Genomic DNA, 14,662 nt, shown 5'->3' with positions numbered 1-14,662 from the left:
GGCTGGGTGGGCAAGACGGTCAGCAGGGATGTCCTGGTCACCCGCAGGACAGTGGAGAGTCCCAGTCTGGCAAACAGCAGCACATAGCTGCTCGGCCCTTGCCTGCAGGCTGGGGGAGAGCCGGGGGATCATGCCTAGCTCTGGAGTTTATGGGACAGGGAAGCAGTCCCTGCAAAGTGCCGTGCAGCCCAGTTTCTGGCACGGCATTTGGCTGGGGCCTTGGGGCCAGGAGAGGGCTCTGGGCCTGCAAAGTGCCAACGCCCTCACCTCCTTTGCCTTCCTTGCTTGTTCTCTTTCCATATTCATCCCAGGCCCATGCCGGCAGCCATGCCAACTTTTTGAAAGGAAGGTCACTGCTCCTGAGTGCCTTCATTTTCTTCCGCTATCTAACTAGTTATCATACACTCAGCCGCTTAAAGTGACCCTCATCTACTCTCTTCAGTTTCTGTGACTCAGGAGCCCAGGCACACACAGCCCAGGAGCCGCCAAGCCTGCACTGTGCTGGCTGGGCTGCATTATTCTCTGGAGGGCTCACCTGGGAGGAACCTACTTCCAAGCACAGGCTGTTGGCAGAGTCCTCTACCTTTCAGGCATGGGAACGAGTGTCACTCTTCCTGCTCCTAGAGGCTGCCCTCGGCTCCTAGAGACTGCTCCCAGTTTCTTGCCATACAGGTTTCTCCAAAACAGCCACTTGCTCCATTGAGCCAGCAAGGGGAGGATCTAGAGCCACTGAACTAACAAGACAGAGTCCTACACACTTATGGGAGGGATAGGCCTCCACTGCTGCCACGTTCTCCTGCGAGAGGCTGGTCACAGGTGTCATACACAACAAAAGGGGAGGAGGTTATCCAAAGGCAAGAACAACAGGAGTCAGGAGTCATCAGGGGACACCTCAGAGTCTGTCTATCAAAACAAGGAGGTCAGATCCCCATCTGACCTTCAGCTCCTGTCTGGCCCCCATGGCTGCTGAGGGGACAGCAGGGTCTAACCACAGTCACAGTCTTCTGTTGCCTCCCTTCCATCTTCCTTTGCTCTCCTCTGCCCAGCAAATTGGCACACAGATGGATATTGAAGCAGTGGGAGCCTATGCCCGGAGCCCGAGAGCCCTGGGCACAATTCTAGAGTCCTTCCTCCTCCTGTGTGACTTAGACAAGGTGACCTCTCTGGGTCTTGGTTTTTCCAACTATAAAACAGGAATAAAAACAGTATTTCCCTCACTAGGGTTTTTAGGGTGATGAGGCAAAATCTGTATAAACTATCTGACACAGGTTTGGTGCCAATAAGAGAAGCAGTTACAACTGCCAACCTTGTAGCCCTGGAAAGGGCCCGAGATGGGTCTGCTTGGCCTTGCTTCCCTCCAACTCCCTCCAGCTGAACTTCTGGCAGCTGGAAGGCAGGGTGGAAACCACAGGCCCTGAAAGCCCTGTATCACCCCCAAAGGAGGAGACAGTGAGGACAGGTGGGGGCTAGGCAGAAGGGACATCTCCCTGTCTCAAGGGCTGACCTTGGCCTTCTACAGTATGGGGCCATTAAAAAGTACCTTTGATTTCTCCAGCCTCAGGCTCCTCATCTCCAGTGTGGAACTGTTGTCTGTTTTATTGTCTGGCATAGTCCACTGTGACCTCAAATACATGACTAAAATTCGACTATCATCTTTCCTCCTAGAGTAGCTCCCCATCCCTTCCTTCTGCCATTCATCTTCAGCCAGTCCCAGGAATGCCCTAGATCCCTCCCCCTCTTTGCATCAGCTGGGGCTTAGCACCTTTGGCCTGGCCTGCCCCTAGGCCTTGGGGCACATCCCTCTGATGCAGGTCCAGATCATATCTTTGCTCCCCTAGCCACCTACTGTGATCTTTCTTCAGATTCCAGCTCACTGCCTGGGCCCTCCCCCCTTACTGACTTGCTCACACTCAAAACTTTTTGTCTTTCCTGCTAACTGCAACTTACTTAGCTTGGCATTCAAGGCTCTTTACCGTGTGGCCCAGTCTAACTGAAACAAAAACAGAAACAGAAACTCTTCTGTTTCCTATCTATCTCCTACCCAGGGCAGTCTCTGACTTCTACCATCCAGAGCCTTCTCCTCTCCCTGCAGCAAACTTGGGAAAGCTCTGGAAGCAGGTAAAACTGCTTGGTTCATTTAGATGGTAACTGCTCTTTCCTAGGACCAGCATCTGGGCCAGCCCCAGGGACAGAGATCTTGATTTAGAGTCAAGGTGTCCTGAGAGCAAGCCAGGCCTGGCCCTCACAAACTAGCATCCCCCTATTTCCTTCCGTCTGCAACCATGCTTCTTCACCTTGGCCTCTGACCCCTGCTGTCCCTCTTGCTAGAACCTCTGCCATCATCCCATATGGTAGGAGAGGGTCCTACACAGGTCCTTGCCTTGTGGAAGTCTGAGTACCAGTTCAGTGTTTGGGGCCCTCTTCCTCTTACTCACCACCGTCTCTACGCTACATGACTGGGGAAGGTGACTGAGGCCTCCTGCTCCACATCCTCCTGGCTGTGGAAAATTTGTCATTTCACTAAGGAGAATAGCCAGGCTGAGTCTCCCATTTGAATAAGTCATCAAGGCTGTGCCAGCAAACTCTGAAGCCCCCTTCAGAGTGATTTCACAGGGCAGCAGCTCACTTCACACACAGGTGCACACAGTTCGGCGCTCACAGCCAGCACCCCATCTTAATGAGTGCACGTGTGTTCATGGGCACATGCGAGCACACCCTCGGCTGGGTTTGGTTATTGCTTCTAAGCCCTGTTGGAGAATCCCATGATTGGGTCTCTGCTCAACTGAAGGATTACCTCATGGGCCCTTGGTCTCCAATGGCCTCAGATCTCAGAACACAGATATAGACAGGCCAATTCCCTTTCTCTGTGGGGCTGTGGGTAGGGGCAGCCCCAGTTCCCTAGAAACTACCTGGAACACAACTCAGTACTGATTTGCAACTTCCCAAATGATTTCACATTGGTCATCTCATTTAATCAATAAATCCTTGTAATTCCAAAGCTTTATGGATGCTTTGCAGATGAAGAAATTGAGGCACAGAGGAGTTGAATGTCCGGGCATCCTGGGTCCAGTCTGACAGCAGCCCAGCCTCACTCCTGCCTGAGACCTGCTCCCTGGGATGCAGTAGCCCTCTTCTCTGCTCTTCTCTCTCCTGGTCCAAGCTCCCTGCAGGCTGCCTCTGGGGGACACTCTCCCACCTCTGTGCTGGGCTGGGTGGAAACTAGGGCTCATCCTCCTGGTCTTTGAGCCCATGCTGGGCATCTGTGCTTCAGTCCTGCCCCTTGGCCCTGTCCATCAGAATAGGTGGGGGCCATATATTTTACTACCAAACCAGGACCTTTCAGACTGTGATGATGAGTCAGTGCATCAACAATAGGCACGCTCAGGGACTGGCCTGGGCACACTGGGTAACGGTCCCCTAACTGGAGCCCACTGTCACCCAGTCATGGGAATGAACCTTGTGTACAGAGTCCTTCTCCCCTCTGCCTACTCCCAAAATCGGTCTTTACCCCTGCAAAGGATCAACACACTTGGTTTGTGCTGTGAGCAAATCCAGAACGGCTCTTCCACCCTCTGCATTATAAGCTCTGGGAGCACTGGGGTTCTCACTGTTGCTGGGAACACCTCCCCATATCCTCTGCCAGCCCTGGCCTCGCCTCACCCCCTTGGAGACAGGGGAGCAGAACTGGCAATGTGTGTTACCCTAGCACAGGTCAAGGCCACACGAGGATACAGTAGTCCTGCCTTGAATCCCACGTTTATAGCAAAATCCTCTTCAGCCTTTCAGCTCAGCTGCTGCAACACTTGCTCTGTGAAAGGTATGGGGCAGTTTGGGACACAAGGTGGGGTCTTGCCTCAATGTGGCACACACCCATGGGGTCAAGACACCACAAACACCTGGTTGGCTGAGAGGGAGTGAGGGGAGTAGGAGTGGAGGACTGAGCAGATTCTGATGTAAGATGAACAGCAGGGACCAGTGGGGGAGGACACGCAAATCGACAGTTGCTAGTGGAACAGTGGTATCAAGGGCCATGCAGGCTGCTTTATGACCCTCCTTTTCTTCCAGGCTGCCTGAGCAGTAGGGGGTGGCCTGCTACCTGCTGAGGCTGAGGTTAGGGTACATTCCAGAACCCAGAAAAACTGTAGTATCCTAGCCTCCTGGGGTCTGATTGCTGGGAGGACACAGCCCTCATCTCATCAGCACTTGACTACGGGGGAGGCCCAGGGAGGATGACACAAGCCCAGTGCTGGGATAGGTAGGTGCCAAGTACTGGCTCCATTGAGGGCCCATAGGATGGAGCAGGGAACAGGTCATAAAGACTGAATTGGCACCCATCAGACCCTTGCAGACTGGTGGGCAGGGCACGTGACCAGGGCCTGGGGGACTGGAACGAAGCAGGCCAGGTAACCCGGTGGGTCTGGCCCAGGGACCGAGGGTCCATGACAAGGGTGGGCAGGGATAGCCATACAGAGCCTCCTGGACTGTGGGTGAAGGTGGGATTCAGGCATCTTGTGGAGAAGGTGTGAGCAGCCAATGTTCATCTGTCCCCACAGTACTGTCCTTCCTGCCCTCATACTGTCCAGGCTGCTCTCTGCCTCAGTTTCCTTTGGTGCTGATGTTGTGCAGTTCTGGGTGAGGGTGCTGACTAGGTGAGGCCATTCTGAGCCCTATGCCCTCAGCCTGCCTTTCCTGCTTTGAAGTCTTTCCTGGCCATGCTCTTTCCCAGGCCTGAGCACTCCATGTCCATGAAAGCAAGGTCCAGCTCTGGAACCTTCTGGGCGCTTTTTGGTTTTCATGTTTGTCTCCAGCTCCTGGGCCATGGGTTCGTCTGGGGGCACCAGGCCTTACTTACCTCTGGATCCCTTCATAGGGTCCAGGCCCTGACACAAAGCAAAAATTGCACTGATATCCCTGTGACTCAATTTCCTTATCTGTAATTCTTACTGACCTATTTTTGGGATCAAGTGAGGGAACCACGGAAAACATCCAGCGTGAGGCCTACAAACGATGAGTACTAAAAATGTTAGATAATGTAATGTAAAAGAGTAATTACAACTTGTTTTAAGATTCAGCTAAATCCAAGTGCCTAAAAGAGAAGGGAAGAGAGAGGGGGCATCTCAGTTCCTTCCTGTCCGGTCAGCACAATCGGCCTCTGGGACAGTGTTTCTAGCAGATTCCTCCCTCTAAGGATGAGGCTGTGCTGAGAATGGCCCCCACAGAAAGCAGGCACACGGGCACACAGCAGGATGATAAAGAGAGGCGCCTGCCTGCTGTGGCCTGGAGAAGGCAGACTGGCCCTGGGGAGAGGCCATGCCTAGGAAACCCAGCACTCGGGCCTTGTTCTGACCCCTCTTGCAGGCTCTTCGCAGTTTACCAAGCTCTTTCATATACAGCTGCCCAGCATCGTCTCTCAGTACAGCTCCCTTGGGAAGGCAGTGCTTTCTTTGTTCCTTTTTTACAGATTCAGAAGCCGAGCACAGAACTGAAAGGCTGTGCCAGGAGTAGACAGTCGGGCCTGCCCTGGTGTTGGGACACGTCCCTGTGTTGCCCTCCTCCCCCCATGACGTCAGCCCAGGTCTCTGCCCGACTCTTGGAGACACACGCTCAGGGAAGGACTGGGGATTTCAGGTCAGATGCCCCTTCTTCTCTTCTGTCTCCAGAGATGTCAGGACATGGAGACTCTAGCAGCCTTGGGGCTGAGAGCTGACCGTCAGCAAGGGGCTGGTGCTATTGACCCCTGAGGCCTGTCATCACTGCCCTTTCTCCCCTGGAAGCAGGCCAGATTCCTGGAAAGCTTCATCTCCCCCCTTGGAGGCTGCCCAATTTCCTCTGTTACTTCTGCCATATCCCTTCGATCCCTCCTGGCATTAGCTCACCCTATTGCCTGGGTGGAGACTAGTTAAGGGAAGGCATTGAAGGTGGAGGGGGGGAGTGTGGCGAGACCAGCCTCAGCAGGCCTGTGAGTCTAGAGTGGGCAGTGTGTGCCCTCCCCACCATGGGCAGGCTGGCACGAGTGTGATGAATGGAGGATCCCTAAATCTCAGTCCCCCAGACGGTAGATTATGCTGACACTATCTCTGTGTTTTACAGGCTGTATGTTATACAGCTAGCAGCAGGGGGGCTACAGATCACCAAGAAGGAGCCTGCACAATGCAAAGGCAGGTGGTAAGGCAGGCTTGCCACATACACAGGGGCTCTCTGGGATCACCAAGGGCTCCTGCCCCCAGGGAAGAAATCTGGGGACAGATTTCTTTCTCAGGGTCCTGAGAAGGTGGCAGGTAGGGAGGGGTCTGTGACAGGGTGTTGACCTTACCTCCCTGGAAGGTACCTCTGCCTGGAATGTTTTTCTCCATACTGTTCCTCAAGGAACAGTTCCCCACTTGACCTTCCAGGACTGGGCCAGGTACATTTCTCCTGGGGAATGCCTCACAGGGGCTGGGCACTGAGGAGGCTCCATCAGCACTGGGCAGTGAAGGGAGCAACCAGAGGTCCAAAAAATACACCCTTCTCTTCAAATAAAATGGGTCTCTCTCCTCTCTGTGCTCCTATTATGCTTGTCACGTAGGTTAACTCAGAGCACAGAGGTCTCTGCTGGGCCCTTATACTGAGACACCCACTGAATGGGAAGGTCAAATGGGGAGAACCACCACCACCATCAAGCACTTCTTGCTCCATGGCTTGGCACCAAAGAACTGGTCAATTGTCTGACCAGATAAACAAAATGCAGTGTACATGTGCAATGGAGTAGTACTCTGCCTGAGAAAGGAAGGGATCCTGAGCGACACTGCAATATGGATGAGCCTAGAGGACACTACGCTAAATGAAAGACGCCAATCACAGAAGAACAGATACTGTACGACGCCATTTACCTGAGTTATTGGAAGGAGTCAACTCAGAAACAGAAGGTAGAACAGTGCTTACCAGGGCTGAGGGAAGGAGAAGTGGAGAACTGCTGTTTAACGAATATACTTTCCAATTTGCAAGATGAAAAAGTTATGGAGATAGACGGCTGCATGTCAATATGAATGTACTTAATACTGCTGAACACGGAGAAATGGCTCAGCTGGTAATTTTCACGTGTGTTTTACTGCTCACACCAAAAACAACTGGTTGTCCAGAAGGTCTGGTTAGATCTGCCAACAATGACACATTCCTTAGGGCCTGCATACTAGGCAGGGAGAGGGGATGGTGGGTCAGAGGGCTTTCCTGGCAGCAGGGCTGGAATGGGCCCCTTCGTTTTAGTCCCAAGTGGGGCTGCTGGTGCACCTGCCTGGTGGCTGTCACGGGGGAGTGCTGCCGTGAGGAAACATGCACAGAGAACCCTACAGAGGTTCCAAAGGTGCTGCTACGACCGAGTGAGGTGTGGTGGAGGAGTGTGTGCACACATGAATGCATACACACATGCACACATGCACGCACTCACACATAGAGCAGCCTGCTGTGTTGCCCAGTCATGGGGCCTGGGGAGGGACAGAGAAGCTGGGGCATTTGTTTCCAGAGAGACAGAGAGAGATTTATGAGTGGGAGAAGAAGCTGGTATCGACAAATGATGGAGTTAGGCTAGTAACACTTCAGCTTAAGTTCAGAAGCTTTGATGGAAAAAGAAAATAACTTGCCCAGAGGCTTTACATTCACTTAAGCAGGCTGGGGTGGGAGAAAGCTGCTGCCCTGGAGTAAGGATTCTGCAGCCCCTGGGGGAGTGCTGGCTGGCCATTGCCATTGCACCTAGGGTGGTCCTTCCTGGTCTGTGTTCTGTGCATGAAGCGGGTAGAGGAGAAGAGAGCATGAAGTAGTGAGTGGGAGAAATAAATATGTGCCCAGGATGGCCACAAAGAAGAGGCGTCTCCTTGAAAAGCTTCATGTGGTCTGCTCACCCTGGCCGTATAATCCTATTAACTACACCTTCCAGGGGACAGGGTGCTAACATCTCCAGAAGTCAGCACTTATCTATCTCTAAGGGCATCAGGATGCTGGTGATGGGGAGGTGGGCTGAGAAAGATGCCTGGATATCCTTAGGCTTCAGAACACATCCCATAGGACATCCCCAATCAGCCATTAGGGACCCAGAAGCTTCAGGTCTGGGTTGAGCTGGAGCCAGGTGGCCCCAGAACCTCAGTGTCAAGCCACGGAGGGCCCCTGATGGCTCTCTCAGACTGATGATTTCTAGGCTGAACTTATTCCTTTGGTCAGAGTGTACATGGACATACAGTAGCAGGTTAATGATTCACTGATTTAATTAAAGTTTTCTATGTATTTTTAACACATTGCCGGTGGCCAGAAGGATCTGACCTTCCCTGGGGTCCTGTCAGAGATAGTTTAAGTTCGTCTTCTTGGGCCAGTTGTCAGAGAAGGGGAGAGAAGACTTGTCCCAGACTGGATGAAAGGAGCTGGGTTTCAAGTGTCAGCCTCTTACCCCACGCCCCAGGTGAGGCAATTCCTGATTCCCTGTTGTGCATCTCTGTCCTGCCAAAAGGACAGGCAGCCTAACAGAAAGGGAAAAGTAGGGAGGTGGGAGACTGAGGTCAGAGTCTAGGAAAAGGCACGACAGTGCTGTGTGACCTGAGATAGGCCTGGAACCTCTCTGGGCATTGGTTTTCTTACCTATAAAAAGAAGGAATCAACAAGTGATGGAGTTAGATGCAGATGGAGTTAGTTACAGATGGACTCTGTAACCCAGAGTCACAGAATCTAAATTCTGTGTAAAGCCTTATAGCCCAGATAGTCTTCAGTGTTCATCCAATAGTTTGTGGCTACACATGGCAAATTCTTGCTTCTCAGACACATTTCCTTTACCAAGGTAAATGGTATAATTCAGGGGGGGCAATGTTCACATGGTTCACACTCCTCATATTTTAGATGAGGAAGATGAGGTTCTACAAGATTCTGTCACACAGTGAGCTGCTGACAGAGCTGTGGCGAGTCACTGGGTCGGCCAGCTGATTTTTAAATCCTGTCCAGCCAAGGGCCTTGCTCCCTCCTGGCCTCTTTCCACTGTTGAGCCCAGGGCAGCGGCCTCCTAGCTTTCCTTCCCTCCAGACCAGGGAGGGGGTGAGCCCAGGCAAGAGCCACCCCCCACCCCCACCGCCAGTTGGTTTTTTTTTTTTTTTTTAAGATTTTATTTATTTATTTGACAGACAGAGATCACAAGTAGGCAGAGAGGCAGACAGAGAGAGAGGGGGAAGCAGGCTCTCCACTGAGCAGAGAGCCCTATGCGGGGCTCGATCCCAGGACCCTGAGATCATGATCTGAGCCGAAAGCAGAGGCTTCAACCCACTGAGCCACCCAGGTGCCCCCCGCCAGTTGGTTCTTTCCCCACTCAACAAGATGCATTTGCCCCTTTTATTTCAAACTTATGGAGGCTTAGGCTTAGGAAATGCTTTTTTTTTTTTTTTTTTTTTTTTTTTGGTGAGAGTGGTTCCAATAAAAAGAGAACTTAAGTTGTATCCACTTCCAGAAATGTTACCCCTGCTTATCCAGAAGTATCATGGGCAAAGGAAGACATTACTCATCTCAGTGCATCTCATCGGGGCAGTGGTGAGGGGTTACTATCCCATCACAGGTGAGGAAACTGAGGTTCAGGGAGCAAGATCACAGGCTTATAACTGACAGCCCCAGCACCTGGCATCACGCTGGCATAAAGTGTGTTGTTCATTAAGTGTTTGTTAAGTGAATTGTTAAATAAATGAATAATAGAAATTGCTAGGCAAAGCACTTAGTATTGCATTCTCCGAGTGATTATCATGATTAACCGTAATGACTCATTCTCTCCTCATAAACACCCTGGGATTATCCCCATTTTAGAGATGAGAAATCCGAGGCACCAAGAGGATAAGTAATGTCCCAAGACTAAACGGTTATTAAGTAGCAAAGCCATATTTGAGTTTAGCCAGTCAGGTTCCAGAACCCCATTCTCTTAGCCACCTTGCTAAAACCATCCATGTCGAGTCTAGAATGGCACTTTCAGTAGAACTTTTTGTGATGCTCAGAATGTTCTGTATCTGTGCTGTCCAATATGGTTGCCATTGGCTCTCAAAATATGGCTGGTGTGAATGGAAGACTGCTCACCATGGGAGGGAAAGCAGCTCACCCCACATCTAGCGTTGGGCTATAGAGGTTTTTGAATGATGGTCAGATGAATAGCCCAGGATCTTCAGCCTAAAGAGACTCATGGCCTCAGAGGCCCAATTGCCTAACTGCCTCATAAGGAAAAAAGCAAGATGGAGAGAAGCAGAAGGAGGGAGAAAGGATGAGCTCAGCCAAACCTAGCCAGTCAGGGAGGGCTGGCTGAACCAGGCTCCCAACCTCAGGTCTGGTCCTATATTTCCACTCCAAATAATCCAGACCATGCTGTTTTATCTCTGCTCCTTCCAGCCTTCTTCCCATCATAAAGAGATAAGAACAGCTTACAGTTCACACATACAAGAAGAAGCCCTGCCCATGCCTCTAATATTTTGTGAGATATGTAGCCCCGTGGGCAAGGTTTATCCCTAAATCTAGTCAACTCTTGGTGATCCAGACTGAAACTCTCCACTTTTGGGCTTATTGGTGGCAAAGCCCTAATCCCTGCCAGCCACTTGGCTGGGAGGCTGCCTGCCCTGCTGTCAGCTGGTGTGTGCAGGGAGTGCAGACTCATTTTAATATTGGCTGGAGCTGAACCTCATTAGAAAAGTAAATTTGCTGTAGCTGCAAAAAAAAAAAAAAAAAAAAAAAAAAAAAAAAAAAAAAAAAAAGCAACCCACATAACCCTTCCAAAAGCTAAATAAAAACTCCTGATTTTGGATTATTTGATGCCTTATGTTCCCAGCACTGGCCCAAGGCCTAGAACACAGTAGGTGCTCAGTCAACATCTATGGAAGTGAAAGGAATTTTGAGTGACATCTGTCCACCTTGCCATTTTTCACCATGGATAATAAGAGGTCACAGAGCTAGAGTTCTTCTAAGTTGCATAAATTGTTTTATGAAATCACTAGCTGATGAATTGGAACAATTACACTGACCACTAATTAGACATGAAAACACTGCAGTTGCTGTTGTTCCAAGAAGACATGAGAGTGTCCAAGCAACAGAGGCACATCCCAGGTGGGCCTGGGGAAGGCCTAGAGTCTGGAGGAGTGGCAAAGCAGATGGGGTGGAGTGGCGTGGGAGATGGAGAGACTATAACCATCCCAGTGTAATTGGTTCCATGGTTGGCCCGAGAATTGCTACTCCAAATTCTGTAGCCATCCAAATCCTGGAAGAATGTGGGGGAGGGTATATAAAATAAGTACATAAATTAACATTTATCTGGCACTTCACCTAAAAACAGCCTGGTGGGATGAGGCTTCCTCAGGTTAGGTTTTTAGGAAACCAGGGCTTAGAGGGCTCAGTTTTTCCCAAAGTCCACTAAACTGGTCAAGGAGGGCCCCCCAGAACTGGCTGAGAGCCAGTGCCCTGCACTGCACTACTTCCATACCCCACCCCTCCAGCCCCCAATGCTCTTCTGCAGGGTCTCCAAATGTCTTGTCTGGAGGCCTGGGGCATCATGAAAGAGGCTTTTCTTTTCCTTCTTCCCAGAGCCAGTCTCTCCAGAGTCCACACCCTTCCCCACTCCATGCATCCCAGTATGAGGAGGGGTAGTGGGGCAGGGGCCAGGAGATGGGGGAAGCCCTCAGCACTGGGGGGTGAGCCTGGGCAAGAAAGTCTTCCTGAAGACACTAATCCAACAGCCAGCCCTCTTTTGCCTTTAATCATCCCTCTGAACCTTCCCTCGCAATCATCCGAGGCCTGGAAAGGGCCTTCCTCAGGAGACTGTCCGACAGCTCCTCTAAGGACCCCTCCACTCTGCCCTGGTGGATGACTGCTGGTACTGTGGAGCTTGGGAGGGCCCTGGACTGGCCCCAACAGCACCACTGGGCAAGCCACAGCTCTGCCTCTGGGCCCCCCACCCCATCGTTCTGTGAGCACGCCTCTGTGTCTTTGTCTGTTGTCTCAGGCTGGCTCCACTGCCTGCCTCAGACTCTCGGATTCCTTCTCTTCCTGAGCCCTGCCTAGCTTCTCTTCCAGTGTCAGCAGACAGGAGCTCTCGGGCATCTCTAAGGCCTGCTCATTCCTCTTTTCTAGCCAAATTGAACCAACGATCTCCCCTATCTTTGAGCCCAACTCCCAATCAGCTCATCCTCTTGTACTCCTCACACTTGCAAAGCTCCTGTCCTACCTCCTCACCTTATGCTTCACAACAAGAAGTACAGCTGACTTGTTCCCCTCACCCCTCAAACTACTGTGGGTAAATCCAGGTCTATCCAGATGCCAGAGACAAGGAACTGAGCTACCCCCTTTTCCCCCCATGCTCCTCTGGAGCCCATGGTCTCTGCTGCAGGCTCCAATCCTGTCGTTGGAGCTGTCCAACCTCAGTGATTTACTTGCCCCATGCTTCAGGTGGACCAGTTAGTGCCTGCTCACCCGGAAACCTATATGCATATATTCAATCCAGCAGATATGAACTTCCAACATGCCTGAAAACAGAGTGATTTCCAAGCATCTAGGATCAGGTAGAGAAAAGGGCACAGCAAACCACATGGTTCCTGGGCTGAATGAGGCACAAATTCATTTACCCTCCCTATTCCATGAACCTTGGCAAGCTTTCTTGTTCCCACCAAAAGGGGCAGAGGGAAATGGCATGCAACTCCAGAACCTTTGGGTGTGCTGGACACAGACTTGGCAGAGTGGACAGTTTCTTTGAGGGTCTCATGGGAAGAGTCTTTATTCCATATAGACGGGGAACTTGTTGTTTGGTCCAGTAATAATGGTCACCAGTTAATCAAGTTCTGGGAGGAAATGTCTCAATCTCTGTGGTGGCTATTGGCAGAGGTAGGGTGACATGGGGCACAGAAGACAAATCTTAGAAAACACTAGAGCATCAGTCCTGTGAAGCCACACACCCCCATAAGCCCCAACTTAAGAAGCTGTGTGCTTCCCATTTCCACAGAAACACATAATAACTTCACAGTGCTATTACGCACTAGGACATTCACACCCAATCCTTTTACAGTGCAAGCCACGGAATCCAACCGGGTCCCAATGCTTCCTCTATCCAGATAGAGCTGCCCCACCAGCATAGGGCTAGTAACTGTCAGCAGAGGTCCCCTTCAGAGTCCTGTGAATTGGAAATCCCTGGAATCCTTTAGCTCCAGCTTCTACAAGAATTCATCAGACTAGTTCATGGCTGATGGTAGGCCTGGCTGGGTGGAGGTAGGGGAAGGGGAGGCTAGTCAAGATTGCTTATGTATTCATATGTGTGTGGGGGAAGGGGTGTCTCTTGACCTAAGCTGTCACCTCCTTTTTCTGGCACTGTGAGATCCTATGGCTTTCTCCTTTCTTCTATCCTGCCTCACCTCTCAGCTTCCTTTTCTAAAGTTTAACGCTCTGACTTCAGAGCAATCAGGATGTCAGGTGCACCGGGGTGGGTGGTGAACTTGGTCATGCCTCCTTCCTGGCTACACCGATGGGCCCAAGAGCCCTTTGCCACACTTACCACCTTCTAGCCCCTCAGACTCCCCAGTAGAGTGGCAGAGGCTGGGTTGCCCGAAGATAGTTAACTTGCCAATACCTGCGGCTATAGAGCGACTGGGAATGGCTGCTGGGGAGCAGGGGTGCGGCGGGTGTGCTACCCCTGACTCCTCCGCGAGACAAGGAACCACCTGCTGAGGTGGAAAGGGGCGCAAGAGCTCGGAGCCTGGGCCAGTTGTTGGAAGCTGCCGAGAACCAGCTCTCTTTCCCCTTAAGGCCGGCCGGAGGAGGGCAGGCACCAACGGGGTTTTGTTTCGCAGCCCCTCGGCGGCTGCGCCTCCCGGCCCCGGCCCGGTTCCCGGCCCCTTTCCAGCTGCCCCCGCTGCGCGCGCGCGCGCACACACACACACACACACACACACACAGACACACACACACGCGCGCACGGGAGGACATGGCGTGGGTACTGATGGGGACGCATAATGGGACTCTTTGCGCTGTGGCAGCGCGCGGGGGGCGCGGGGGCACTGACCTGCGGTGGCGAGTCCGGATCGTCCCCGGCGCGGTCCATGGCGGGCGGCGGCCCCTATGCGCCGGCCCCGGCGCCCCTCGGCTGCTGCCCTGGGCCGCGCGCACCTCCCTCCCCGGGGGCTCTCGGGCTCCGGGCCCCTGGGGGCCACTTCATAGCCGCGGGGTCCGCGCGCCCGCCCGCCCGCCGCCCCGGCCCGGCTCCTGGGCTCAGAGAGGCTGCAGCCGGAGCCTGGGAGCGCGCGGGAGGGCGCAGGCTGGGAGACTGGGGGTGGGGGAGTAGGGGCGGGGGAGGCACAGGGGACGGGGTGGGGGAAGCAAGGGGGGCAGGCCCGGGGGGCGGCGAGGGGGGAGGCGCGGGGCGGCCGGAGCCGAGCCGACCCGGCGGGCGCGGAGTCCCCTCGGCGGCAGCGGATGCGCCGGTGCAGCCGCGGCTCTGACAGCGCCTGCCGCCCCGCCCCCACCCCTTGCTCCCCGCCCCCACTCTCCCCGCCCTCGCCCCCGAGCGCGCGCTAGCTGCCGGCGGGACCCGCGCCGCTAATGGGCGGCACCAACCTAGCCAGCCGAGGCGGGGGGCGCGAGAAGGAGGTGGCGCACCCCCCGTGATTGGTATCGCCCCCCCGCCCCCTACACAGAAGCCCTTAGACTG

At 53.0% G+C, this 14,662-nt stretch overlaps 1 protein-coding gene across 2 annotated transcripts in view; it reads right to left on the bottom strand.

Moving 5' to 3' along the window:
- B3GAT1 (beta-1,3-glucuronyltransferase 1) overlaps positions 1-14,187 on the bottom strand; it is a 30,099-nt gene extending 15,912 nt beyond the window's left edge. Inside the window, exon 1 of one of the 2 annotated variants that reach the window (XM_059413346.1) lies at positions 14,018-14,187. The gene's annotated coding sequence lies outside the window, so the exon portion shown is untranslated. The remainder of the gene's footprint in view (positions 1-14,017) is intronic. The other variant, XM_059413361.1, reaches the window with a different exon arrangement.
- Between the last annotated feature and the right edge of the window lie 475 nt (positions 14,188-14,662).

This window comes from Mustela nigripes, chromosome 1 (assembly GCF_022355385.1).
Source record: "Mustela nigripes isolate SB6536 chromosome 1, MUSNIG.SB6536, whole genome shotgun sequence".
Classification (NCBI taxonomy): domain Eukaryota; kingdom Metazoa; phylum Chordata; class Mammalia; order Carnivora; family Mustelidae; genus Mustela; species Mustela nigripes.
The sequence above is the reverse complement of the archived record's forward strand: the minus strand, read 5'-3'. Positions and strand labels throughout refer to the sequence as shown.